This window comes from Trachemys scripta, chromosome 3, assembly GCF_013100865.1.
Source record: "Trachemys scripta elegans isolate TJP31775 chromosome 3, CAS_Tse_1.0, whole genome shotgun sequence".
NCBI classification, from domain to species: Eukaryota; Metazoa; Chordata; order Testudines; family Emydidae; genus Trachemys; species Trachemys scripta.
This window is the reverse complement of record NC_048300.1, coordinates 24289211-24313088: the sequence shown is the minus strand read 5'-3', so window position 1 is coordinate 24313088 and position 23878 is coordinate 24289211. Positions and strand designations below refer to the sequence as shown.

Below are 23878 nucleotides of genomic sequence, written 5' to 3'. Positions count from 1 at the left end.
TGTTGGTCTTAAGGTACCTGCTGAATAATGGGATGGGACTCCCAGCTTCTGCAGAGACAAACCACACAGCCCCTATGGATTGTTTCTCATTTGGGGAAAAAACAACTATATTTTACAGACTCATCAGACATAAGTTTCTAAAGGACTCCTCCCTTCAAAACCATGAACAAAGTACATGGAATCTTAATATTTGGGCAGGCACATTTCCCCCTCTCAACTCTTAATAATGAATTAGGCAGATATTTGAAATAAAGAAAAAGAAACCAAACTGTAATTGGGTAGAGTAGGATGGAAAGCAACAGGATGAAATTTTGAGACTTTCTTTTAAATAAAATTAGCAAAATTTTGAACCATAATTTTTACCTTAAAATAAAAATAGAAAACATTTTTGCATTTGGGAGGAGTTTGTACTTTTATATTTTAAACGTATGCTTAATAAGCCAAACAGAATCAAATGCTCTAAAACACCAGATCATAATGACAAAGGTACGATATGCTACATTAATCAGAAATATCATTTTGGTGTGAAACCATCCTAATATTCACAGTAATTGTCATTCTCTGAATCATAGGCACCTAATAAACCATGAGGATGCCCATGGGATGTATTAATACCAGTCAGAGAATTTTTGACTATATGTTTTGTTTTTCCTGCTGTCTAATTGTCAGGCAGTAGAGTAATTGAATTAGCCATGATTATATAATCAAATGAGCATATGTCTGTGACACTGCTCCATAGTAAATTGGGATTAGATTGTTTTTTTAAATATTTGGTATAAATGATATTGTCTTTCATAATATAACACTGAGACAAAGGCCTAGTAATGAATCCATACTGAATTAATTATAATCTGTAAACAAGTCAATGTCACAGGCTTAAGTGTTAATGATACTAATACAATTTTTTAGTAACTATATAACACTATATCATTAACCCTAACTGTTGAAGAGCAGTTGATAGCAATTCAGTTCCAGCTTATCAAAACGATGTATCAGGTTAATAAATTGTTTGACCTGTTTTTCTACAATAAAGTACCATATACATTTACAGTGCTATCAATGACCAAGTCTAGCTTAGCATACCAGTACAGTAACATTATATTTACCAGCAAAAAAACAGACAAAGTTAGAGGTTCAGACTTACCAGTAAACAAGGGCATGAGCTGTAAAACATTTGCATTGCTCCTGATCTCAGTATTGCTTGTCATCAGGTTATTCAGTGTGACAATTTTAATGTCTGGAGGTACTTATACTGGGAGAAATGCTAAGTAATATTAATACAAAATTACTTAAAAAGCAAACAAAAATGGTAAATGCTGCTTAATGATCAAACCTTTCTCACACCCCGTTACTGCTTATTTTGCCAAAGAAATCCCCAAACCCAGATATTGTAACCAACAGTAAATTAATGTAGACAAAGGACTTAAATTCTACTTATTGCAAAGAATAGAGTTCTTCCCTTTGGATTTGACTCCTTTCTGAAATCCCCAGATCTTGCGACCAACACTAGCATGAGAGCAAAAGTTCCTAGAGTCAGGCCTACCGTATTTCCTTCTGTTCCTGTGACTGCTGTTCCCAGCTTGTATCTTAAATGGTTAGCATATGTCTGTTGGATGTGAAAACCTGATTCTTAGAAGTTTCTGAAGCATCAGAACCATAGCTAAGAATGACATGCAAAATCTAAGTTTTCTGTAGGAAACAGACTGGCAGTCTACACTTTGTTATTCACTTGATAAGCAGAGTCTTTTTGACAGTCCTAACCTTCTAAACCATAGGTCCTGCTGAGCTCAGCAGGAGTCAAACGCTGAGTACCATCTGTCAAAGCTTCAGTGTGTTTTTTCTATATATGCCTTAACTTCAGTCTACTAAGTGGAGTACTGAATGAAAGTTTCTTTACTACACTTAAATTTGAAGTTAGAGATTCACTATTAAACATTGCCAGAGCAATCCTATGACTCTCAACATACTGTGAAGGCATTGGGCAGGAAGAGACAGTATTCTGTGGATCCCTAATTAGGGAACTTTAAAAAAAATCCACATTTTTCAACTTCTTTGTAATTCAAAATCAGAAACTAAAACTAAAGAGTTCATTTTGAGATGCTAAATCACAATAATATAATCTGTGAGATCATCCACAGTTTTGAAAATGGTACGTACATAGTTTATGCATTTCAGCACTTTTTCAAAGAAACTTACTTGTAATTTATTCTGACTTTCCTACAGATTAAGATTTAAGAAGAGTTTAATAATTTAATAAATTAAGATTTAATAATAACTGAGATGAAATGGCAGCCTGGTCTCTTGTAAAATCATTGCCAAACAGACATTTTTATGTCTCATTAGTTTTTTTCCACCCACCATCTTAAATTGGCACAAGTTTGGCCCACACTTGATTCAGGCTCACTGAATGGTTTGCAGACCATTTTGGTCAAACAGGGTTGTAATGGTACGTCAAGCCAGGGGAGCTAGGGTTTTAGTTACAGAAATTGTTCACAGCCCTAAACATTATTAGATTTTCACATTAAAGCAGTTATGTAAATGAAGCAAAATATTAAGTTCCTGATTTCCTAGGGCTTAGGAGCACATGTAATAATGTCCATTTACTTTGCATATGGAATCAACATGATTGCATCTGTAAATCAGATTTTATACATGTTGCACGCACAAATTGCTACTTCAAGGCCAGATTCCCAGCTGCATCCAGTATTGGGTGCAGCTGGAGGTGTGTGTATATATGTGTGTGGGGGCGGAGGGGAGGGGTTGAGTGCCTTGATTTTGGAGTTGTGCCTATACCAGCTCTGCTATATTTTAGAGAAACCTCAGGTCTCATACCCTCTAAAACGAAATATACAGGGGGTGGAGGATATAAAATCCAGATATCTCAGTTCTGTGCCAGCTGAAGACTCTTCTATACTAGAGGAATTCCAATTAGGGAGATCTAGCTGCTTTCTGGCTGCTTACTATCACCACAAATGGCTGTATCACAGCTCAGAATATGGCCTTTATGTGTAATGGGTCATTTGCATGTGCCATTCTCAATTTACAAATGCAATCACAATAATTGGGCATGGAAAGTAGGTGCATCATTGCACGTTTTTGTACAGTTCTGGGTTTTAAAAATAGGTGTCTAAATATCTTTTCTGATATGAATAGGCCTAATTCTCCTCTCACTTATCCCAGGGCAAGTCTACACTGCTGCGCTACATCGGCACTGTCGCGCATCTGGTGAAGATGCGCTATGCCAACGGGAAAGCGCTCTCTCGTTGACATAATTACTTCACCTCGGCAAAAAGCATAAGCTATGTCGGTGGGAGACACGTGAAACTTGAGTGACTTGGGAGGAAGGGGTTTTCACACCCCTAAGCGATGTATGTTAGATCAACTTAAGCAGTAATGTAGACCTGCCCCCAGTTTAGCATTGGTTTAACTCCACTGATTTCTATTGAGTTGCTTCTGTGTAACTGGGAGGAGAACTAGTGATACAATTTTACATTTTATAATTTTACATTCTCTTCAGTTACAATGGTTTTATATTTTCAGTCTGAAATTCCAGTAATGTGATGTGATTAGCTATGTGCAATACATAAGGACTGGAAGGGACATCCTGGGTCATTGAGTTCAGTTCTCTGCTATTGCAGGCAACCCCACTTTATATCCCCATTCACAAATTTATCAAGCACCATCTTAAAATACAGCATATGTTCTGCTCTGGAAAACACATGCTGTTTTTCTGATTCAGATCTCATACCAGTTTTAAACTTGTGCATCATTTACTAGAGAGGAGTTAGTTCTGATTTACACTGGTGTTTGTGAGATCGGAATCAGGACCTAGGGATCCAAATGTAATACTTCTTCTCCTTGTCTCTTCTTGATGGCAAATTCACTGGAAGAACCCTAATTTCCCAGTAATTAAATAGTGTACTAGTTTAGTTTTAGCACTGGACTGAATACTTACCCCCTCCCCATAATATTATAATGTGCTGCCACATTGATTAACAGGCTTATTATGCTATTCAATGGCTTGCTGAGCCCCCTTTGCATTTATGTATTTCCTTGTGCCATGAACATCTCTGATTAAATGTAATGTATTCTACACCATTTTTCATACTCAATTATAAATGTATGGCTTAGATGCTTTATACCAAAACTCTCATGTAAAGATAATGAAAGAGACTTAACCAGCAGATTAACTGTTTGCAAGATATGATATCCAATAGCATCCACCTTTAAAAATATATCTGTAGGAGAGAAATTAAACATCTTCTGGTAGAGGCTATGTTAGAGAAGATGTGCAACAGCAGTAGCTGCTTATTCTTGTTTCTCTGCATGCAATACAGCCACGGTAAGTCGGAGCACCTGTTCCTTGCACATTCCTGCTGGTTTGGGTTGTTTGTAACTACTGCCAGTGGAGCCCCAGGAGACTTACAGGAGCCTTGTAATGGAACAAGAAAGGCTGCGAGTGTGGCCGTTGCTTAACTAATATGTAGATGTTCACTTTCATGGCAGTTGTTTCTCCAGCTCTTAATATGGACACAATTATGAGGTCAAAATCAGTTTCTTTTTATATGATTAATAAAATTGGGTAGGTAGGAATTAATAACACTCTTCTGCAGCATGTATAGCATTTATATAGAAAAAAAGACCATTTAGCTGAATGCAGAGAAATTTTCTAGTTAAGCTATTATAATATATAAGACAACTCCCACCTTTTCATGCTCTTTGTATGTGTATATATATCTCCGCAATATATGTTCCATTCTGTGCATCCAAAGAAGTGGGCTGTAGCCCATGAAAGCTTATGCTCAAATAAATTTGTTAGTCTCTAAGGTGCTACAAGTACTCCTGTTCTTTTTGCGGATACAGACTAACACGGCTGCTACTCTGAAACCTATAATATATTTGTATCTGATATTTAGTTTTTAGAAAATTCAGTGTAATACACTGAAAAACTTAAGATGGTAGGACTGTCAGACCTGGCTATCTAAGTATTTGATGAAAATAAATATGTTCCTTGTTTACTTATTTTTAGTTTAATAAAACAACAATTCCTTTCCATGAAGATAAGGAGAAGTGTTCAGCATTCAATAAGAGACACACATGAGAAAGCAACCTACAAAGGCATCTGCCTATCTTGAGAGATTTGGAGTAAACAGATTTATAATTAAAGTAAAAATAATAATTTAAAACCATTGCACATATGAGAATGGCATTACAAACATGGAAAACCTATGTTATATGCTGAACCTCAGTTGATATTGCTGATTTAACACGGTCTTATGTCAAACACCCAACCAAGTGCCGGGAAGCATGATTTAAAAATAGAACATGTTTTCAGGTTCTTGTTTGCTGGTTCCAAAGGGCCCAATCCTGTGTGGTCAGAACACCTCTGATGTGCCGAGGCTTATCTAGTTCCAGTGAACTCAGTTGCAGGATCGGGTGGGGTGCTCAGTGAATTGCAGAACTAGACCCTTAAATTGTTTTCGTTTACTGGAAAGTTAATTAATCCAAAAATGTAAATATTTTTTTGTAGTTTTGAGCACAATATTCATAATGAAAACCTATAATGTTACAGAACAGCATAAACATATGGCAAACTTAAGGGCAAGAACATCAAAATGCTACAAGTTTTCATGTACTCTGTGAAGGTTATGGAGAAGAACCTACCCATCTACGTATTTGTGGTGATGCAACAAAATATCACTAAGTCACCAAAATTAGAGATCAAACATGTAAGTCTGAATCCTCAGCTGTGGTTAAATGGAGTTCAGCTGCAGCTGGGAGGGAGGGGAAAGATGGCTTTATACCTTCTCCCCAGTCTTTTGCCAAGTGCACCTTAGAGCAGCTCTTGGGCTAGTGTAAATTGTACTGTATGATAACAGTCCTCAAAGGGTTGTTTCACCAGCCAGGGCACGTAATGGTCCAGCTGCAACCCCTTCTCCAGGCACTTCTCCAACATGCCTTCTCTCTCAGTCTGTATGTGCCCTATCCTGGCCCTCTTTATTTAACTTGTGCTGGGAATTTCTCAATTAGCTGATTAAACTTGTTTTCCAACTGTTTTGTGCAACTCAAACATTGCAAAGCAGTTAGAATGGGAGGCCAGGATTTGGCCGTAGACTACATTTTCTTTGTGTTCATTATATATGCTGCTACCCTTAAAGATTTTTTTTATATAATATGTGAAATGCAATGTGTCTTCAAACTGTAAGTCTTCTGTGTGGTTTCCAGTATACTACAGGGCTGAGGACTCTTCAAGTGCTAAACACAGCTTGACTGAGAGATTGTCATGTAGACTCTCTCTCCCCTCCACAATCACTTAACATCTCTGTGAAAAGAACTATTGCTCGCATGAAAAGTGATATTGGGAAAGGCATGCAATAGTATTATTGTCATTGATTATTTGTACTGCGGCAGTGCCCAGGAGCCCCAGTCACACATCAGGGCTCCATTGTGCTAGGTGTTCTACAAACAGAAGAAAAACATAGTCCCTGGCCCAGAGAGCTTACAAAATATCAGTTTAGCTGCCTTTTAATGCAATTTAGCAGCTAGAAATAAAAACAAGAGCTAGCATCTTGTGACTAGCCAGCTTGCTGTGGGCCCACTAGCAAGAACTCTGCAGGCTAACAGAGGTCCGTGGACCACAATTTGGGAGCCTCTGCAATAACAGAAATAAGATAACAGAAATAACCAGGGATAAGATACATGCCTCCACTCTGTGGTGCAGAGGGCAGCAAAGGAGAAGAAACACTGGCGGAAAGGAGCAGGAATTTGCAGAAAGGTGCAAGTGGAGGCCACTTGACATTCTCTCCACTCCCAATTACCCCCAGAAACACTGCATGGTTTGGATTCTGCTGCATTTCATAGACAGCTGGAACACATGGTGGATCAGGATGCAGGCACTCTGGGCATCATGTTCCCCTCCAGCACAGATCCCAGTAGGTGTTAATGTGGCACCTTGTAGCGTTAACTTCTGCTTCTCACATTTTGTCACCAGGAAATGTGTGGCGGTAATGCACAGGCCTTGGTCGTGGGGAGAGCTGTGCAATGGGGAGCTAACGACTACAGAGTTACTATAGCTGTGTTGTAGGGGAAGATTGGTGCTGGAGATAGGGTGACCAGATTTCCTGATTTTATAGGGACAGTCCCCATATTTGGGGCTTTTTCTTATTTAGCCTCCTATTACCCCCCACTTCCTGTCCCAATTTTTTACACTTGCTATCTGGTCACCCTAGCTGTAGAGGACCAGGGACTCCGCACGGATGCACAAAGAACTTGTGTCATTGAGACTAGATTTCCCTTTGCATCCTGCTTCTCCAAATGTGTAGAATGTCAATGCCACTTGCTCACTGTCTATAGCTACTGAACTTTTTTTCAGGGGAGAATTAATCCATTATCCATGGACTGAAAGCTGCAAAATTTTCTTACTACTTGTGCTCATTCTGCAGGTTTAACTACAGTAGGATAAAATACATGCCTTACCACCTACATTTAGTGGCATAACATTAGGAATATAATGTACACTTGCAAGCTGGATCTAAAGAATCTATGGGCTTTTTCCCCATGTTGTCCTTTAGACCTACAGGTTATTATTAAATTAGAGTTACTACTTTTATTAAAATTTAAAAGTGGGAAAAAGGGTTAAAAACCTCTAATTCCTAAATGCTCAAAGTATATTTTTTTGAAAATATTTTTGGTATGTTTTGATTTGTTCCATATGTAACAGTGATTTTACACAATACTATAATAAAAAATAAGTTTTCTTGCAACATGAGGATATTTGGAGTTTTGCAATATGCAGCTGCACTTGGACGCCATAAGCCTTAACTATTTTAAATCCATTGCTTCTGTTTCCAAAAGAAATAAGGTCAACCAGTTTGAAACAATATAACGTAAGCAATAGAACATATGAACTGAACAAATAGAAGGAGAAAGAAATACACGACAATGTATTTACTCTGACCCTACTAGTTGTCATTTTTGAAGTTTTATGAGTCTGGTTTTATTGTTTTATATTTTAAACATCATTTCATTTGGAATCACTGTGTTGTAGCCGGAGTTCCTTTCTGGTGTGGGGTATAGTCCTATGCTGTTTTGATGATTATTTATTATCATTATATAAGAATGTTTCAAGACTCTTAGAATTATCTTTAAATCTTAAATACCCAAGGAATATGAAATCTCATCTACCTGATGGTATGATTCTGCAACTATTAAAGTCAAAGGCAAAGTTCCTGTTGATTCAATGAGGTGAAATGGGCATCTTATACTGTGTACGATCTGTAATATTTTTTGAAAAACACAATGAAAATATCCTTTTCTCTAGGGAAGATAATCTAAGATATCTTTATATTTGTAATATTTAAAAAGTGTATTACAAAGATGACTTTTTCAATCAAATTTTTTGTTTTTTGAAAGAACAAAAAATGGAACAATCCTTTAGATTGCAGTCTGAATAAATCCTAATACATGCTTTCAGGGATTCTGGAAATAAAGAACATATCTTAATTTGTAAACACATTTAGTGAGTGGCTACAGACGCTTTAAAAATTTGCTGCCAGAGTAAAATGCAGTTTCGTGACATTTATGTAGCCTGCAAAATAGATTTGTGCCATGCGGTATCTTTCCATGTTACTTTTAAAATGTCATTTATTTCAGCATGTTTTATGGGATTATGCAATTTCTCTATATTTTTCATGCCAGATGACATAAAGTTGATAGAGATATGGAATGATTAAATTTACATATCACTGGAGTACTTTACACTGAGATATGACTTTCAACCTCATGCAAATGACTAGCATTCGATTTGGTGCACGTAAAATTACTGACCTTTCAAATGTTCATTTGATTTCAAGTGTCTATAGCAATCAATATACACATCATTGTCTATATTTTATGCCACTGATTTCATTAATGTATGATTACACAATGACTTGGAACAGCTTGAGTTCCTTAGACTTCTGTACTCCCTATATATATTGGGAGATATTATTCATTGGCTGTCAGTATTTACTGATTTCTGACTGGCTTTTAATATTTTTCTTAAATTCTGTGTTCCACTTTGGGAAAAAGTTAATTTATTTCTCAGATGCCTCCTCAATTAAATAATAAGATAATTTTCATTCTCTTTATCTTACTGCCTTGCAATCTTTTCTGGAGGTATCTTCAAAAGAAGCTCTTGTCTGAGCAGAATTCTGCAGGTGGTCTCTTTCCAACTCGTCAATTTAATATTTTTTTCAAGAAATTGAAAAGAGGAGCCCATTAGGACTTATCAGTAACTAATGGCTGATTTCTGAACCACAGTCATTCAATCATATAACTTGGACATTTACCAACTATCTCCCTGGAACTTCATGAATTGGTTGGAAGTGGAATTTCCAACAATTTGAAAAGAAATTTCAACTGTCTCGTTGTTTTAAAAGTCTTGAATTGGATAAGTGGATTTCTACATATAAAAGTCTCCACTGACCAGTTTGCAAGTCTATAGCACTTGGATGTAGTCCATCCAGTATTACATTTGATCGTTAGAATTAAAAAAATTAAACAAGATCTGTTAAGGATATGAGACCCTGTTTCAGCTCTGGTATGTCTGATGTTGACCCAATTATTTTTCTTCAGTTTTTAGCTTTTAACCAATTTAAAATATTACATGTAAACTGCTAATTTTAATTTTCACTTGTACTTCATTGATTTATAGTGAATAAGATGAAGATACAATTTTCATAATAAAAAAGGAGAAATAATTTACAGAGCAGGTCTAGTTATAAAATACTCTTTTCATTAGTCTAAAAGGCTGAAAACAGTGTTTTCACTATTATTTACTTAAATCAAGACTAGATTGAAAAAAATGTTCAGAGATCCTCTTATTCTAAGCAATAAATGGCAATGAAGCTCAGTGTCTGTAGTAGTTTTTTAAAGGTTAGCAAATGTACATAGTTCGCCTTCCACAAATATAAATATACTTCCTGAGGCAGCTATAATAACAGCTATGACAATTCACACCAGCTGAGGATCTGTTCCAATGTATGTGAATAATTGAATATGTGTACGTAAAGTAGACATATATTGCAATTAAAAGTTGAAATACTTGTCATTGACTGAATCAATTTTTCAACAGTTGCATTTTAAGAAAAAACATAGGAGCTACAACAAAATGAAAGAGAGAAAAGAAGCACACACAGAGAGAGAAAGAGAGCTCCAGCAAGTGGCTAATATAAACAGGAATAACAGTAAGATATTGTTCTTACCTGTCAGTTTCAAACTCACTGTTTTTGCTGTTATTAATATCTCTAAATCCTTTAAAACTTTCGTTTCAGTTATTTTAGGTGTCCAGTCTCACTACTATAAGACTATGAATGTTAATTTGCTCTTATCGGCTCTGTTACCTGCTACAACGTGTGATGTGCCAGAACAAAATAATATCAGCAAGTTATTAACACTTCAAGGTTGACCCGTCCTTTATCCCAGAATTCTTTCTGCATGTCTTCTTATTGATCAGACGTATGCAGCTTTTTGTCACCTGGGAATTAACAATTCAATGTTTTATTTGACCGTTTATCTCTTTAGCAAAATTGTTGCAATCACTTTGACCTTTTAAAATGTTTATGACAAGGTGTTTGCAGTTAATTGCACACATAAAAGACCAAAAGCCTGAAGTCAGGTCTAATACATAGGAAGAACTAACTACGACTTCCTTACAAAAACATACTGAGATGCTATGTGACCATTTTAGTTATTTACAATGTAGTTAACAAAAACAATACCTCTCAGTAAGCAGGCATACAAGGGAGGGCAGATCTTGCTATAAAACTACAGAAATTTAGGCCTGTTCCCTCACAGGAAATGTGCTGGCTATGCACTACTTCCCCAGTTTTGTTAAAGCAGCATTGGCATACAGGTGTAATTTATAAGTGGGTATTTTATTACTTGGTACCCAAGTCAACCCTCGAGATACCCAAGTACAGTACTTGCATTGCCTAAACAGTATTTGTTCAGAAGCCAGATGCCAACACAGCATCTTGTGTAACAGTTGGGAGAAGAAAACATTTGACTAATACTGGGACAACTCTATCTGATTTGTAACTCTTCCTAAAAGTATTATGAGATTACTGATGTATGTTCAGCAAAGAAGGTCTGTTCTGTTTTTTTACATCATCTCGCACAATGGGGTCCTGATCCATGACAGCTATGTGCTACCACAATACAAAATAAATAACTAAAATACATTGGCTCCCCGGGACTCTTCACCTGCTTTAAGTTCAGCAAGTGGTCAAGGGCTTTGCTGGATTAGGGCCCCAGAGCAGGCAGGGTTTCTGTGGTCTCATTGAAATACTACCACACAATAAAATGCATGAAACACAATTATTTACCTCCATAAGTGGAATAGCTCAGTTGATTCTGCTGGGATTTTGAGCTCATGGTTCTAGGGAATTTCTGTGTTTCACACCTAGGACACTATAAGCTGTCCCTTTCCTCTGGTTATATTTTGTAAGAAGTTCTTGCATAGACCTGACCCCAATAAAAATGGCATGTCTTTAATATGTGCATCTAACTGCAGTGCTTGTTAGAAGCATGTTAGAAAAGGAACATGGTATGGCCCTCTCAGACAAGTAAAGGAAAGGTATATTAAAAAAAGCAAAATGTAATACTAGGAAGGTAGATTAATACAGAATAACTAGATGTGATGAAGTTAAGAAAGGAAAAATGTGGGGGAAAGTCTTTAACTGGCAGGGAAATGGACTAGAAAACTAAATGAGTCTTTTTCATCTTTAAATATGAGTGTGATTCTCTACTATGTAGTCATTTACAACTATATGAAAGTGGGTGTGCTTCCAAACCAGAATGGAATTGTTCTACATCCACTTTGCACTTGCTTTGCACAGAGAAGTGAAAAATCAGGCCCCACTGATTTTTTTTGATATATTTTGACTGGCAGGGCAACAATTTAGTTACAATATTTAAAATCTACAAAGGAAAAAAAATCACAAATGAGGAGTTCCCATAGGTGATTTTACCTTATTTTCTTTTTGGCAATTCTGATCAAATGCTGCTCACAAGGAAGGCAATAGAAGTTCTATTATTGGTGGCAATAGTATCAGGATTTGTGCTCAAATGAATAAATTTATGTTGCTTATTTTATGACTCCTTGGGGAAAAAATCAAACAAAAAACCCCCAACGAATTGAAAAAAACACAACAGGATATGTCAGAAACTCAGCTGGCCAACCCCTCTGATATATCCCCATGATAAGTATCTTTGGTCTGGAGCCCAAAAGTGAAAATATTGGGAACAGTGTTCTAATTTTCTCTTTAAAACCTTTGGTCATCCTGTTTCTTGGATGCCTGAAGACCTTGGTATTCTGGCCCCTTTATACTGTTTAAATGGTCTGGTAGGGTTACCATATGTCCTCTTTTTCCCGGACATGTCCAGCTTTTCGGCAGTCAAACCCGAATTTGGGGAATTGCCAAAAAGCCGAACATGTCCAGGAAAATGGCGGCTCTGCTCCTCCCCGACTCTTCGGCTCTGTTTAAGAGCCGGGCTGCCCGAGCGCTACCGATTTTGGGCAGCCCCCGTGCCTCCGGACCCTGCGTCGCCGGAGCCCGGGAGGTGAAGTGCCCGGCTAGGGGCGCAGGGTCCAGAGGCATAGGGGCTGCCCAAAGCCCGAGCGCTACCGGCTTCACGGTTTGCTGGGCAGCCTCCAGACCCTGCACCCCCGGCTGGGCGCTTCACCTCCCGGGCTCCAGCTGCGCTGGGGAAGCGCTGGGGCAGCCCTTTCCCCGTGGCTGGGAGTGGGAGGGAGGAGGGGGCGGAGTTAGGGCGGGGAAGGGGCAGAGTTGGGGCGGGACTAGGCGTGGGGAAATGGGCGGGGCCATGGCCCGGGGAGGGTCCTCTTTTTTTATTTATTAGATATGGTACCCTAGGTCTGGTGCTAGGTGGGGAAGGATTCCCCCGGTGCAGAAACTGCAGAAGACAGTCATAAGGCTGCCTCACGAGGATACCTTCATAAACCTCAGTGAGGGGTGTGAGAGAAAATTAAGCTAGCCCTATTAGTCTAAGCTTTTCTGCTTGGCCTAGGCCCGCCCTGCGGCTAACAGGCACGAGCCTAGACTAAGCTAAGTGTTGTGCTCCCTGACAGTGGGGGTCAGAGGTTGAGACACAGGGAGGGAAGGGGGGCTGGAAAAGAGGAGTGTGAAAAGCCCCAGCAACAAGAATAATTTGCAATATGTGCCTACTGCTTTTGAAATATAATAACCACTTGTGTAAAGCAATGTGTGAAGCAATCATCTAAAATGAGTAACCATGCCTCCCCCTACCCCATTTGTGTAACCATGCCTCCCCCTACTCCATTTGTATGACTACCCCCATTGAGTAACTGTACCCTGTAAGGGGCAATTGTGTAATAAGCACCCCACAAAAGGCAAGGTTGTAACAGCATTGGAAAATACCAAGAAGACCTTAACTCAAATTGCACCCATACCAAGGCAAGATTGCAAAAGAATGCTGGAAAGTACCAAGAAACCCTAACTCCCTTATTCCTAATATGGTTATTATTACTTAACTGTGTGTAATTTGTTTGTGGTTTTAAGCTTTAAAAGTCTCTGTGTGCTTTGTATCAGGGGCATGGTTTCAGTACTGCTAAAGCCTCAGGCTTGAGTCTCTGAACTAAAATCACTGCGTGGGTGACTTTTTCCTTGACAGGGGCAAGCCAGGCGCAGGGTTCGGGTTAGGATGGGTGGAATCATAGCACTGTGCAGATTCCAGGCAATGCTTGAGCAAGATTGCTTTAACTTACACAGGCCCCTAGGGCTAAGTTACACTGGGGGCTTCTCCATCTCTCAGAACAGCCAGGATTGGGAGGGTTTAAAGCCACCTCAACTCTACTTCCCTCTTGGCTCTACCTTGTAGAATCTCATGCTAGATAAATAGGGCCCGATCCTCAGCTGGTGTAACTCTTTATACTTCCATTGACGTTTATGGAGCTACACCAATTTACATTGGCTGAGGATCTACCTATACATCCTATCCAATATGTAAGAGTATAGAAATATACAAATAATGCAAAACAACATTAAAATTACATAGTAGTAAAGACAATCTGAACAAAGATGTTTAAGACAGATTCAAAACTGTAAATTCATGATCTTCGTGACATTTCTGTGTGGGATTTCACAAAATCAGGCAACAAACTAAATCAGACTGGTCCTCTGAAAATAACTCCAGTCACTGCAATATCATTTAGTTATTGTCTTTATTAATTGAATATTTTTAAAAAAATAAAATATGTTGTTGGGTGGGTGGTTAATCAGGAGAATCTATTTTGACCACAAATTAGGAGGTTATTCTGTTTTATCAAAGCAGTTTGCAGCTTCTCCAGCTGTTTATTTCCCACAGCTAACCGGCACATGCTCAGTGTACTTTTCTGTAATTTTCAAGGCCTCTCTTTAAATGATAAGGCCTGAGGTGATTGGCTTATTCACATCTGCTGCTTTCCTGGAGGTCAATCAAACAGTTCTTCATTCTAGAAGTAATAGGGTCTTACAAAGGCAAACAATTATTTCACTTGAAAAATTATTGATCTAGGTTCTGTGGTTCATGTGGTGTTTTGGGTGCATTAGGGTTGCTTGAAACAGTCTGAGATCAATTCAAGTGTTACTGAATCAGTAGATAACAATAACTGAAACATATTAGTCCTGTGTTTATAAGAATATATCTTATGCTGCTACTAGTAATACAAAAATACTGAAAGTCATCAAAATAAAAGATCAAAAGTATAAATTCCCCTATATTATTGAAACATATCTCATTTCTAGAGTCCAATTAAAATTTTATAAAGAGAATTATGCAAAATAAATTGGTTTAGGTTTACAAGGATATCTGCAAATCTTTCCAGAGAGTTTGGTTCATCTCTGTTCCATTCTGCGTTTTGAGTTAATGGGAATCAAATAATTCAATGTAAAATTTGGACAAAACTGAGGAATTTCATAGCATCCATTATGAAACAGGTAAGATTTTGAAACAAGACCAGCAATTTAAATGATTTATAATCAAACATTAGTACTGGTACTCCCCCAGTTTTGGGGGAACTGTTAACCACATCCTTTCTTTTTTTTTTTTTGGCTCTGCAGGCTATAGACTGTAAAAAAGATTTAGTGAATGCTGTCTGAGTTGTTTAAAGTATGCAGTGCAACATTTTCTACAGTTTAGTGTTTCAAATGTATTTATTTGCAGTTTAAAAAAAAAGTGGATTCAGTGTTTCTGAAAAGAGCCAGATTAATAGCCTGGGAGACAGGATATCTCTAGTGTGTCATACTGTGACTTTGTATTTACTATTAATTTTTTGTTCTGTATTTCAAACTGTAGATTGAAAGGTATTTAGGTGTTTCTGTGCTCAGTATTGCAACTCCTAACTGATTTAGGAGACTAAAAAGGGTTTAAGCATTTTGAAGCCAAATTCCCATTGGCAGTCAATGGGAATTAATGAAAAATAAAAAATAAAAAAATTTTGAAAAGCTGAACATTTTCTGCAAAAATATTTTAGAAAAAGGGATTTTTTGGCAAAAATGTTGACAAACTCATTTTAAATAAGGATTGTTTTAAAAAAATTCCTGTATTATTTTCAAGTTATTAGTATCTTGATTATGTTCTTCAGGGAAGGGACTGTCTCTTACTATGTGTACAGCAGCCAACACAGTTGAGTCTCAATCCTGGTTGAGATCTCTAAGCATTACCGTAATACAAATAAGTAATAATAGTGTCAGTGGACAGCGTGTAGCCCACCCCCTCTGCTGCAGGGAGTCACTCTGAGTGATGTGCACACCGCTCCCTTCTAGGTGACTGGTAAATTCTCTGTGTATCATGAGCTCAGACCAAGTGCTGCAGGCGCTCTGAGCACCAGGCTTTTGCTCTCGGTGGGCCTCCATTAACACATATTACAAATAAGTAACGGGATTATTTTTTGCTGTGTTGTTGTAGCTGTGTTGGCCCCAGGACATTAGGGAGACAAGGTGGGTGAAGTAATATCTTTTATTGCACCAACTTCTGTTGGTGAAAGAAACAAGCTTTTAATTTACACAGAGCTCTTCTTCAGGTCTAGGAAAGGTACTTGGAGTGTCACAGCTAAATACAGAGGTATTTTGTTAACACGTGTTGCAGGAATTAACACATGTTGCAAGAGACCATTCAGGGTGAAATGGCCATTTAACACATCTACAGTCATAGAACAAAGGAGAGTTAATGGGTTACAGATTGTTGTAATGAGCTATAAATCCAGCATTTTTATTAAGTCCATGATTTTTAGTGTCTTACAGAGTTATGAATTTAAGTTCCCAGGCTCATCTTTTGAAGGTGTTGTACAGGTTTCCTCTAGATGAGGACTGAGAGGTCAGGCGTGGAGTGATCATTTTGACAGCGTTAGCAAAAGGAAAATGTGCAAACACCAAAAGCCTAAGGACATCAACAGTTACCACAAAAATCACTCCATGGTTCCTAGCCTAGCCCCCAGTACAGGACTGTAACTGGAATGTCTCATTGGGGCTCTCTGCACTCTCCTTCTGCTGCCCACATGCTGTTATCCCATGCCTACCGGTACCACTTTCAGGATGCTGCCCAGTATCCTGCTGCTACTACAACTGCTAGCAGCAGGCTGCTTCCCTGCCCAGCTCTCCCCTATAAGTCCCAGCTTTGCCCAGCTAATGACCTAACTGGATCCCTCCTGAGCCTACTCCCCTCTGACTTCTGGCTGTTATTTCATTTTGCATATCACATGGCATTATGGAGCACTCCACAGGCTGGAGGTTGAACACATTAATATAGCCCCTTCCATTGGCTACTGCCTTTCTCCGAAACCTGCCTTTCTCTGCAACTCTGCTGGAGTGGCAGACAGGTACCCAATATGAGTGAGGACATTCATTACAATACTCATTATATGTTTTTGTCCAGACCCTCTGTCCTTTGCAGCATACCAGACCTGTGAAATCTTATCCTGGCTGGCAATAGTCTTGTAGCACATGAGCTTTCCTGTCACCCCTCAGGAACTAGAAAGAAGTTTTCAGCTAGGAGAGAGGGAAGAGAGAGCTGCCGACATCATTCTCACAGGTAGGGAGAAGGGAACATGAAGCAGCATGGGACAGGAGAGATAAAATAAAACCCCAAAGGGCAGTTCAGTCCACTTTTCTTAGGGCTGGCTTCTTCATAAACAGCCAGAAGATTTCAAAATGGAAAAAAAAGCAACTAAAAGGGCTGGTAACACACACCAGCAAGATGGAAGGGGAAAGGTCCTGCCCTTCCTGCTATGTAGTAGCTTCTCCTTTGCTTTTATAGCCACACCCTATCTCAACTACATGATAGGCTAGGAACCTGCAAATTAATCTTTTAAAAAACCCAGTTAAAATACTCATTAAAACCACAGACACACAAAATCAACTTGAGGATTAGCTCTTGATCATGCTTGGTTACTTATTTTAGGCCCTAATTTGTGCCTGTCACATGTACAGACCACTGCTTCTTATTGTAAATTATTAAGACCAGGAATGCTGAATCCTGAAGCACAGAGTATCAAGAACTTTTATTACATATATTGATTCCACTCAGCTGTATTGCCTGATTCCAGTTACCCGACCTGGATCAGGGATATAAGGGTTAATCCCTCAACTCGTAACAGTTATATACACTGACCTTCAGGATTTTTGTATCAACCCTGATAGACTTTGCAGAAGAAACAAGTTTTAAGGATAGATTAGTGTAAAGAGAAGGTGACATCAGTGGATATCCTTCACTCTGAGCCTTATAGTGAGACTTCTAGTGAGAGGGGATGGAGGAAAGTAAAGAGGGCAAAATCAGGTGAGGGGAATAAAAAAAATCAAACATCAGGGGTGGGGGGGTTGGAAATACACAACACATGAAAGGAAAATTCAGAACAGAGACAAAACAGGACTAGAAAGAGAGAGAGAATGTTCAGAAAGGAGAGTAGTAGCTGTAGCCCAAGCCACCAGTACATTTTAGGAGGGGTTTAAAAAAAAGTTGGGAGTGCGTGGGTTAATCTAATTACACAAATAAAGCATACGTGTTATTTTCAATCATCCTAATAGTGCAGTTTAATCATACAGCACATGCTGAATGCAACAGGCAACCCAGTATGTCCTGCTAGGATGCTGGCCAGAAAGAGAACATCACCTTTTTGAGTCCATCACAATGCTTAGCCTAATGCTGCTGATGATTATCTTTCTGAAGTCCCTGCTTCCTCTAGTGCACTAAAGCTACTAGGACTTCTTCTATTGCTGGTACCTCTGGAATAGCCCTGGAGAATCTAGGGGCAATTATGGGCTCCTTATAATTAATTCTTCACATAAAAGTGAAGTGTTGGTGCATAAGGTCTCCAAGTACTAAACCCCCTTGTATGGATCAGAAAGATTGAAGAGATACCTGCAAGGGTACATCTACACTGCAAAATGTTCCTCGCAGCAGCGGGGCCTGGAACACAGGTCAACTGATTTGGGCTTTCGGTGCTTGTGTTATGGGGCTAAAAATAGCACTGTAGACGTTCCTGCTCAGTCTGGCCACTGTGCTATTGTAATCTCAGGTCCCCATCACCCCATAGTGGAGTTCAGTGCATGAGCTGTGACAGTGCACTATTTGTTAGCTACTGCAGCTGTGCCAATAGAAAATACTAAACCTGTACCTGTGTGTGTTCTTGGATTTAATGCCAGCTAGTACAACTGGCAATGATATGGCTGAACCTTCCACCTTCACTGAGGGGGAAAAATCAGAAAAGAGAAAATAAAGAGGAAAAAAAAAAACAGCACCAGGAGGCACAACAAATCTGCAGTCAGATAGTGTCATAACAGAGCGAACAATGCCTCAGCCTGCATGGAGGAAATGTGAGAGCTGTTTTTTTTACACTTGTAAAACTGAAGAAAAATTGTTTGCTTGAGGCCTGCAACTATAGAGCTGGAAATGCAGTACTGTGGACAAAAGAAGCTAACAGGAAATTTTTGTCAGACATCTTTGTCATGTGCAACTGTGTACAGATTCTAGCAATAGAAGATACTGGAAGCAGTTCAAGGGGTACAGCTCACATAATCTGCAGTAATAAAGTTAAATGAAATTGCACAGGAAGAAAGTAGCAATATGTGAGATAAAAGCTGGAAAGAAAATATATAAAGACATAAAAAAGGTAAAACAACAGCCTAACATTCGCATTGCTTGAATTCTCTGCATTGAATCTCCAGGAGGGTGCTTCAGTTGTTTTACAATGGCAGAAAGGGAGAAACAGATTAAAAAATCTGTTGAATGCATTCAAAATGGAAAGTCCAAAAATGAATTGCACTTCTTCTGTGCTGCATGAAGGAGGAAGTAAATGATATTTATGATTCACTGCCCAACAAAATACCGTGCAGAAATGAAGATCCCCTTGAATAAGCCATGAATGTTCTTAATAACCATTTATCTCCAAGAAAAGAATTTAGTGTATGATGCACTGGTCTTCAGGCAAAGCACGAAGAAATCAGGTGAGACACTGACCCGTTTCCATGACAGATTACATTACCCAGCACTCACATGTAGTGTGCTGACTGTGATCACGAGATCACAAGATGTAAGCTTTTCAACATTATTCATGACTAGTTCCACAGCGGAGGCCTGAGCTTTTAGAGATTCATAGCTTGTGTTAGACAGATATTTGGATGTTGTACAGGTCATGGAGGAGGATGAATCCATGCCACTCAAGGACTGCATGTTCCTTGTGTGACTGTTGTGACATTACGCCCCCATATTCTTCATAGAGACATTGTTAGGATATGATTATGGCATAACTATGATGTATTTTACACAAGATAGGTCATGTGACATATCTTTGAAGAGGTTATGATTTACTGAATATGATTATCCTATTTGTATGCATATATTATTTTTGTATCTGAAGTTAGAAATATTGTCTATGCATCTATTGCAAATGTGTTTACACCTGGGGAATGCCCACTAGACAGAATGCAATCAGTCTGGATGGCTGGTTGGGAAGGACCATTAGGGAGAACAATAGGTGTTAGAAGATGCTAATCTCCCACCAGGGGAGTCTTCCTGGGAAGGCTGCAAATAGCCTCTGAGTCATTGCTGGGGTGGCCCTGCGGGGACATGTGACCAAGTCACCTGGTACTGGACTCCATGATAGTGTTTTTTCACTGACCGGGCGTGGGAATCAAACTGGGAGACAAAGGATTCCAGCCATATGCAAAAACTATTTAAGGCAGGGGAGTGACATCATTGTGGTTCATGCTTCACTGACTCCCCGCCCAGGAAAGAAGACTGCTGGAAACTCCTTAGAACAAAAAGGCTGAACTAGGGGAGAAGGACTGAACCCAAGCTAGAGGGCTGTCTTGCCTGTGAAAGGAATACCTGGAGTTTTAAGCTGAAAACAAGTGAAGCTTCCCTCCAGAATCTCTACAATCTGCCTAAAACACCATTTAGGGTGAGAATTTGTTACACCTATTCAATTTCTTTATTATTTTAAGCTTAGATTGCATGTTTGTTTTATTTGTTAGGTAGTCTGATTTGTTCTGTTTGCTATCCCTTATAATCACTTGAAGTCTATCATCTGTAGTTAATAAACTAGTTTTCTTACACTTGTAAAACTGAAGAAAAATTGTTTGCTTGAGGCCTGCAACTATAGAGCTGGAAATGCAGTACTGTGGACAAAAGAAGCTAACAGGAAATCTTTGTCTAAAACCAGTGTGTGTGTAAATCATAACTTGGGGCAGAAAGTTGTGTATATTCCTCTTCACATTGAGGGAGGGGGCGAATTACATGAGGCTTACTCTGTACAGTTCTCTGTGCAGCGCAAGACGGTATAATTTTGGGTTAACATTCCAGAAGGGTGTGTGCGCTTGAGTAAATGAGCAATTCCTTAGCTGAACCTTCCCATGCAGAGCTGATCTCAGCATCTGTGTGTATAGCTGCAGTTGGGTGTGTCCCTGCCTGTATGCGTGCTGGTAAAGTGCAGTCTAAAGCCTGGGGAAGGGCTTGACAGGCTGCATAGCAGTACAGTGTAAAGGGAAGCCAGGATGGTGGGTCAGATGGGCTCAGTGGTACCCCAGTTCCAAGTGGCACCCTGGGGGAGGGAACCTGTCACAACTGTACAAAGCCATGTTTCCCCTGGAGCAATGGAAACCAGCTTCCACATTCATAGATATAAGGGCCTGATTGCCCCATTATAGACTTGTTTCAAAATTTAGGAGAATTTGCCCTGTTTAAGACTCTCTAGCTCATCTGCTCTGGAGATCTCTTATCTGTAGTGATGACCTATGTTGTATGTTCTGCTTGTATAACTCCCATTGCAGTGCAGAATATGCAATAATGATCTGCTGTGCAGACTGAAGACAGAATTTTCCTCTCAAACATTGCAATGTAAGTTAAAACTTTTCCAGCGGTTTTAGAGTTGTAGATTATGATGTACCAAGCCTGTATTGACTTATGATCTTGTCTTGTGTATTATTTTAGCTTGTTATAAGTAGAGTGATACTGAAAAGTGTGTTGCTTATTAGGCTGAAACATGTAATAGGGCAAGTTGGGGAACAAATAATCAGGTTATTTGGCTTTGCTATGATTAAAGGCCTCCTTTATTAGTGCAAGGCCTTGTAGGGCTTATGGAAGTAGACATGCTAAAGGTTGGATTTTAGCTAAAAGGTTCAGAGACCCAAGAAGATAACCCCAGAAGAAGTATTAATTGAAGAAAACTTCTGTGTAACCACATTTGGGAAAGAACCTGTAGTAAATTGTTAAATACTATCAGTGGTGTGATTATCAGTAAGCATCATAAATGTGGAAAGTTTATAGTTTCATTATTTGACCAGGCTATATTTGTATAATGATCTTCATCAGTACATAAGTCTATAACATTATGAACAGATCTTTGAAGTTAAGCGTCTTATCCTGAGGAATATTTCTGGAGAATATTCATTGCAGGTAATTTCCAGCCTGCTTCAATTTCCACACTCCTCTCTTCATATTAATGACTCTGACAACACAAAATGAATCCAGTAGAAGAGTTTGGGATTAAGTTAAGGCACACAATTAAAATATGCTACCCTGGATGCAAAATTACGTTTACTGAAAAATAAATAATCTGAAGGAAAAATGTTGGCATCTAATATTACCATTTAACACATTAATCAAAATATAACAATTAATTTAGTTAATAGAACATTTCACATTCACTAATTAGAAATTGCATGAAAGTCAGATATCATAAGGGATAGTGAATCCACTAATTAGCCATGATTTAAAAAGCAGACAGAAAATCATGATGTTGAAGGTCAGACTGAGTGAGGCAGGAATGTATTGCAACTGGATGAGCAGATGGCCACATACTGGTACATTACACTCCTTTACATACTTGGTAACATTAGGATATACCCACTCACACATACCTCTATGGTATATATAATTATATACCCTTAAGGAACTAATTGGCAAAGACTGCTTATTAGGGTAACATTGATGGCTTTTTTCATGTTACATGTTATAAGAGAGAGTTATCATGTCTATGACATTATATGTCTCATGTTGTTTATGGCATAGGCCTTGAAAGAATGAACTGGGAATGATAGATGAGTAGTGTATGTAATGTTTCTGTATAAATCAGACAGGTATTCTAGACCTCTGTGAGCTACATTCTGGTCAGATCAATGGTAGGACAAGGCAAAGTCATTCTCTTCCTGTCCCACAGAAAGTTCAGTATTCTATGTCCTTTCAATAATAGACAAAAAAGGGCTTCCAAATGGATAGCAGTAGCCAATGTCACACAGGGCTTGGAAGATTAGGATTTGAACTAGTCTCAGTATTTGATGGAGAATTAGTGAGGATGGGAAAGCTTTGGGATAACACACTCTTGTCATCTTATTTTGCTAACTAGGCAGGTTTCTGAGTTCTAAACCTATTGTTTAATATGGGTGGTATTTTTTTCTGGTAAAACCAGGCCCAATTGTCAAATCTTCAGCTTCTTTTCTTTGCCTTTCCAATTTCTTCACAGCACAACTTCTTGTGCATTTTTCTTTCATACAAGCATATCCCAGAGAAGTCTCCTGGTGCTCTTGAAAGAGCACATTTACTTTTCCATTTCCGCTTTGGGGAACTCCAACTCTTCCTGATGCTTTTTTGGAGGTGTTTCAACAGACTTTCTAGCTATTTCTATATCTGGGCATCCGTGAATAGTATATGTATTTTATATATGTATTCTATGTAGTATATGTATGGACCTTGATCGATTGGTCCATCAGCCCTCACAGAGAGAGTGCCGATCGCAACACATCATTTGTATTGTTATAGCCAGTCCTTCAACCACCCACTAGCCGGGCTGTCAGTGACACTGGACACCCAATTGGCGTAGCACACGGCAGCCCAGAACCCCTGAGCGATCCACCAGCCTCAGCCTCCCAAGTAGCTGGGATTACAGGCGCATGCCTCCATGCCCAACGTATATGTATATACTAGAATATATGTATATGTATATATATATATATGATAGTATATAATAAGTTGGTCCATCTTCAGATATTGCTATGTATACTATATATATTTATAAATAAATAAAATCCAGGAAATAAAACCAGACAATATTTTTATTTTGCTTTCTATCTCTTAATATTGTCTCTTCAGGGCCCAAGTTAAATATGTCCCAGTCATACAATACAGCTAACATATATTTATTGTAGCATTATCTATCTATCTATCTATCTATCTATCTATCTATCTATCTATCTATNTGTAGCATTATCTATCTATCTATCTATCTATCTATCTATCTATCTATCTATCTATCTATCTATCTATCTAATCTGTTATATTCCTGGCCTAATGAATGTAAATAATTTACAGTAATGAATTACTTCAA

At 38.6% G+C, this 23878-nt stretch overlaps 1 long non-coding RNA gene across 1 annotated transcript in view; it reads left to right on the top strand.

Moving 5' to 3' along the window:
- Window positions 1–23878, top strand: part of LOC117874316 — a 112659-nt gene that overhangs the window by 83209 nt on the left and 5572 nt on the right. The window contains exons 3-4 of the long non-coding RNA XR_004644946.1: window positions 20287–20458; window positions 21327–21393. This is a non-coding gene — a long non-coding RNA (uncharacterized LOC117874316). The remainder of the gene's footprint in view (window positions 1–20286; window positions 20459–21326; window positions 21394–23878) is intronic.